This window comes from Anser anser (genome assembly GCF_964211835.1).
Source record: "Anser anser genome assembly, chromosome: 13".
In the NCBI taxonomy this organism is placed as follows: domain Eukaryota; kingdom Metazoa; phylum Chordata; class Aves; order Anseriformes; family Anatidae; genus Anser; species Anser anser.
The window spans coordinates 304,104-310,103 of NC_139734.1; the positions used below are offsets into that span (position 1 = coordinate 304,104).

General features: G+C 40.3%; 1 protein-coding gene across 1 annotated transcript in view; it reads left to right on the forward strand.

Annotated features, from left to right (window-relative positions):
* LOC310880919 (nuclear pore complex protein Nup153-like) overlaps positions 1–3,682 on the forward strand; it is a 30,785-nt gene extending 27,103 nt beyond the window's left edge. Inside the window, exons 16-18 of the mRNA XM_083797459.1 lie at positions 1,703–1,898; positions 2,425–2,470; positions 3,289–3,682. The gene's annotated coding sequence lies outside the window, so the exon portion shown is untranslated. The remainder of the gene's footprint in view (positions 1–1,702; positions 1,899–2,424; positions 2,471–3,288) is intronic.
* Positions 3,683–6,000: the final 2,318 nt, after the last annotated feature.

Sequence of the window (6,000 nt, forward strand, 5' to 3'; positions counted from 1 at the left end):
GGTTTAGAATGCTATTCTTTGCTTTTCATGAGCTTAGGGCAATGGGGAGTTTAAAGCTTAGCACTTCCTGAGAGGGTTTCTTACTCTACCGGCTCAGTTCTATCACTTATTTAAGGCAATTCAGGTCTCTGAACGGTTAAAGAATTGATACCAAATTTGATGAACTTTGATCCAGGATACTGACAAAACAGGACTTCATATAAACAATTTCAGTATGTTCATGAGGTTAGCTTGTGCGTTCTGTTAAATAGTAAAAAATGACACTTCTGTTTCTGTTTACCTAGCATAATTCTGCAAATGTTGCCTCCTTCTGCTTTAGAATGGAAATGCTCTTCTCCAAGAGAGCACTGTCCAAACTTCTTTGCCAAAATTTTTTGATTAAATTAATATTGTTTTATTTTGAAAACAAGAATAAGCCACAAACATGTTTTCTTGCTTCGGCTATCCAGAAGAACGTCAACAGTATTTTCAGATTTTCCTTCCCTACACAACTGTATGTAGGAAGAGTGCAGTTGGAAGCAGAAGACGTAAGATGATGTATCTTCTGTTTGTTTACTACAGTAACAAGACAATGGATTACCTCTTTATTAGAACTTGTGTAGCTTTGCAGTATTGAAACAAATGTAGGTATTAAAATACACATCAGTAATACGTTTCTGAATGGCTGAGTACCGTGCTCTCTTAGCATTGAAATACCCAGCCATTGGATTAGTTTGTCCCTCATGTTTGCTTAGTTTGGAAGCTATTTCAGAATGCCTTCAGCTTGTATTCTTCCCCAAAAGCATAGAACTCACTTCTCTGCATCCCCAATTCAAGTCAGAGAAACTGGGCACTGCAACCACAGGAGGTCTGCCTGTACAGAATCAGTGAAGACAAGTCTAAACAGCGGATTTTTTTGAATATGCAGCTGGGTTATCTGAATGTTCTTTATGCAGTGTACCTCAGTTTTAGTACAGATAGCACTTGTCTTGGTTCTTGTCATTAGTCTGAAGCTGCCCCTGAGAAAATCTTGAAAGGGAAAGTAGTGAAAGCTAATCAGCTGGCCCTTTCTTCTTAAGAACCAGTGTATTTTGTAATTCTCCCACTAATAATAAGGCGTCACGCTGGAGAATCGCGATTGTGTTGTTAAGCAAGACTGACTTCACCTGAGCGGTATAGTTGGCAGCTGTTGAATGTTTAATGGACTTTAAACAAACAAAAAAACTGAGCAGGTGGAGGTAGACATGGCAAACTGACAGGCAGCGTCAGATGCTTCTTTGAAATGGATAATCTGACTCCATTCACTTCTTTCTGGAAATAAGATCTAGTAATTAACCAAACAAAAGATAGAAGGGTTAAGACTGCATCTTTAAAGCAGCTGTGCTTGATAAATGTCTCTGGTCTTAAATCAATCTTTAGCAAAGCACAGAGACTTAGCAGCAGCTTGCTTATGCCAACGCTAAAAATACTTGATGTGTACAGGTAACCATGTCAAGGCTCTGGAGTTAATCCATGAGAACAATTCCTTCTGGTATTGGCAAAGGTGAGGATGCTTGCTTCTATAGAAATGAGGTTTTGAGCTGTGACTTAAGCTGTCACTTAGGTGACTGTTTAGGAAAGCTTCCTTTTAAGTTTTGAAGTATGTAAGCTGACAAATTGTTTAAGTTCAGAACTGGGTTTACAGTTTCTGTTCTCTGACTGTATGCAACTTCTCATGTTTCAGACTGAAAGCAGAATTGCAGCGGTACCAGTCATACAACTATAATGCTTATTGCCAAGATTACCAGAACTACCACTCGCAGAGGAGTTACGATGCTTACGCTGACTACAACTACAGCTCCTATGCTCCCTATGACAGCATGCAAGCTGTTGGAGACTGCTCTTTAGGAGATTCTTTAATGGCTCCAGCTGTTTTTGAGGTAAAGATAGTGCACGCTTGCTGTAAAGAAAATATTTCACAGATAATATGTTGTACAGATTTGTGTGAATCAGCAAAAAGAATCCGAAGTTGAAAACATGCTTTCTGCTTAGTGTGAAGTTAAAAGAGCAGATTCCATTCAGAGGTGTTTGTATTTAAGTGCTTAAATAGTAAATCCATAGAATTAGTGATTTATACACCATTATTTGTTCACGCATACCAAAGAATGGTTTTGACAGCATAATTGCGTACGCTTCTTCTGTTCCTGTTCTTCTGATTTGCTTTGCTTAAAGCAAATTAAACAGTTGTTGTAAGTGGTCTTATCGTGGTCAATGTATTAGTTGTGACCTCCGGAGGTCCCTTCCAACCTGTACTGTAATATTGGCTTTCTTCTAAAAATAAGTAGATAAAATGCCATCTATCCTTGTAGTTGTAGGAAGAAGGAATGGGTTGAGACTGCAGCACTTTGAATCTGTGATGCTTTCTGAAATGAGTTATGATTAAACTTAGCCTTTTCTGTCTTTCAGGAATCTTCAGTTATGACTGCAATCGGTGATGACCTAATTACTGACGGTAATAAGGGTTCTGTCATTGTCACTTGAGTTTAGCCATACTTGTGCCTTTTAACAATACAAGCCAACCTCTACTGGATGAAGAACATCTTGAAAATTCAGCTGAGGTCAAACCTCTGTGGGGTTGATCTGCAATCAGCTGGGGTTTTAAAGCTGATACAGCATACACTGACCGCATCAAGTAAAACGGGACACTGTCAATGCTTCGCAGCAGGTTTCTTGTACCTGTGCCTTCATTCCCATTTGAAAATGGTCTAAGACAGAATTTTGTTCTTTGTATTGGTTCCGCTAAACAGATTTTATATTAGAAACTCAGTAATATGCAAAAGCTTTGTTCTCCACCCTGAGGTAAAAGCTTATGTTGCAGATTCCAAAAGGAGGATTCAGCTTGCACTTACAAATACGGTACAAAACATATTTGTGTCCTGGAAGGTTTGCAAAGTTCCTCACGTGGAGGCATTTTGTGTTAGTGTTTAGAAACTATCCTATGTAACGTGTATTGCCGTAGAAGTGAATTAAATGACTCTTGGGAGGGTTTCATGGCTGATTATCCGTAAACGTTATCTTTACTATCTTAAACATTGTCTTTGTCTTTATCTTGAAAGACAGTTCTAGTCCCAGCCTTCTAATATACAAATTCCCAAAAGTTGGAGCTGTGAGGCTCAAAATTTTAGAGGACTAAATACCTCACTAAAATTAGTAGATCTAATAGCTTATTACACTTAGCTTAAAATACATTTTGTTAGCCATTTCACGTGAAGTTTTTTTGTGCGCATGCCTCAGATTTGATACTTGGACTTACCAGGCTTTTATTTTCAGATCCACAGCTCTACTTGGATGTTGATGAAATGAACAGACAATTCACGGAGACAAGCGAAGAACTCTACGATTCACTCATGAATTGTCACTGGCAACCTCTGGATACGGTCACTTCTGAAATCCCCTCTGCTATTTAAGCGTCTTCTAGAGCATGACCGTTAGGACCAAAGTGCTAAAACTACATTTCTTCTACATTATTCTAGCTCATAAGTTTTAAAGCACAATGATAGGTTGGGTTTTTTTTGCTATGCTTTTGACAGTTTCTGTAATCTTTTTGTTCATCACTCCCTTCTTGGAGCATCATGAAGTCATGTAAATATTCGAGAAATGTAAAGAGGTAAATGGGGTCTAAAGATAGACTTGCCTGTGTAAATAAAAAATTTGTTTCTGCAAACCTGCCAGCAAGGGATTTTACTTGTACCTGTGTGCAGCATGTTCTCTTCCGGCTTATGGAATTTAACAAGGTAGTAAGGGTATTTCATCTGTCTTTATTTTTATATGGGCATTAGGACACAAGCAAAATCTAGCTTCCCCTTGTTTTCCTGGTTCCTTAGGTAAGCGACAAGCCAAGCCTTTCATGTGCTTGCTTAGACTGGAAGTATGTATGGGAGACACTCACAGGCCTTGCTATGGAAACACCTGTGCCCACTTTTTCCTGCAGGCTGCTGGCTCTAACTGTACTACTGATACATGCTAGGTCAGCTAAAATTGGCTTATAAATAGGGTATGTTAAGCATATGGAAGTGTAGACTTCAACTGCCATAGCTACAAACATCCCGTGGAATGAGGATGATGTCTGCTGGCACTCTCTGCATCAGCATTCAGTTTTCCCTTGCCCTTCTTACTGTTAGACTTCTCAGCTGACGCTTTACAGCGAAGAAATTGCTACAACATAATCCGTGTTCTTAAACCTAAAAAAAAAAAATCTTGGAGAAAACAACTTGCTGGTTTTCCCTCCTTGCTGGCAAGGAGAAAAATAGTCCACCAGGAACAACAAAAAAATCCTAGTAACAGCTCCTTAAGTTATACCCTCTGCTACCCTCTCTGATTGCTCTGGTCTTCCTTCATTCGTGGTAATGAAGTTTTTAAAGCTCTGGTAGAAGGATGACAGCACTCAAGTCAAAGGAGATGAGAGCAATGAGGAAAGCTTTGCTTTAAGCTAGAGCAGTCTTGCGAGTTGCTGCCTTTATGCTGTTCTTATCTTGAAGGGTACAGAGTCTTTTCCAGTCATAGGGACTCCATAACCCTATGAGTATGGAGAAATAGTTGCTAATTAACAGTGTGTATAATAAGTAAGTGAGGCTGGAAACAAAAGAATATTCCTCCAAGAAAAAAAAGGAAGCAGAAATTACTGTACTTAATAGCTGGGGAAGCTGTTAAAGCTAGTTGACACAGTTCTGGTACTGCCGTGTGTGTTTTGGGGGCAACATAAACCATAATTGCTGTGATGGCAGGTAAGAATCCAATTCTTTTTTATGGCTTAGTGTAGTCAGTGAAAGCAGTGGTCCTAAGCTGCATGCTGTTCTTAAATGTAATGCAAATTCTCTTTTGTGACTCCTCAGTACTTCCAGGTTACTTGTAGCTGATCACCAGCAACTGCTTCTGTTAGCTATTAGCTGTTGGGTTTTTGCTAGGAATACTTTCAGTCCTGAATTGAAATGATGACATCCTGAAACAGAAGAGGCTCTTGGAGTATTGTAGGAAGCACATTCTTCCTGGTTCTAGTGCAGGTGTACACGTAGGAGGAGACAGAAGGCAAAGAACCTCACATAGGTGGAGGGGGTGAGGTGGCATCACAGTTAGAGCTGTTGCAGTTAACTCTTCCCAAAGCATGAAAGCAACGTGGCTGGGAACAGGGATTTGTTGGGTTGCTTCTTTGTGTGAGCCAGGGAGTCTTTTGAGGGGCAGATTAATAAGAATATGACACAAGGTAGAGGTGGAATAGATGAAGCAAAGAATTTGGGTGGGAAAAGGGTTGCTTGTACGTGTCTATGGAATTGTTTCAGGGGACTGAGCTGGGGCAAATTCAAGATAATAGATGCAGCCTCCTTGAATTTGGATGGCAGTGCTGAAGCTTCAAAACCTTACAAGGTTTGATGCCACTGCAATTGTAGTGCATAGCTGTGGTACTTGAGCTCAGAAGTGCAAACTGCACAGGATTTTTTTATCTATTTTCTTCAACGTGAGCAGCAAAACATCTTCCAGGAATGTGCCTGGGTGCTACGCTGCTTTGACACGGCTTGCTTTGCATCACCAAACACAGTAGTTAGGTTGCATCGAGTACTTTGTGGAAACATTCATTGTGTTGTCACCCAGAAATGGGATGCTACAGATATGTGTTGGCCCGGCAGTATCAGTGCTGGTTTTTGGCCTTTGAGAGGTTGGTCCATAACATGTGACCTGTGTAACGAGAGGCCCACATAGATTGGTGACTTCATTAAGTCTGATGCTGTGGTGGTGTGTGACCCAAGGCCCTGAACGTCAGAAAATCAGGCTGTGGCCACCTATTTTATGCAGACTTTGCCTATTAACAAGGTCTCTACACTGTACGTTAGAGACGTGCGCCTCCTTTTCCGGACTAGATAGCGAAAATACCAGTTTTGTAGTTCAGTGAATGAGATTGGTTGGGCTGTTTGTTCTCCAGAGCTGAAAAATGTTGGGAGTGTATTCTCTTGGAGTCCACAGAAATGAAAATGATGAGAGGAAGAGAAC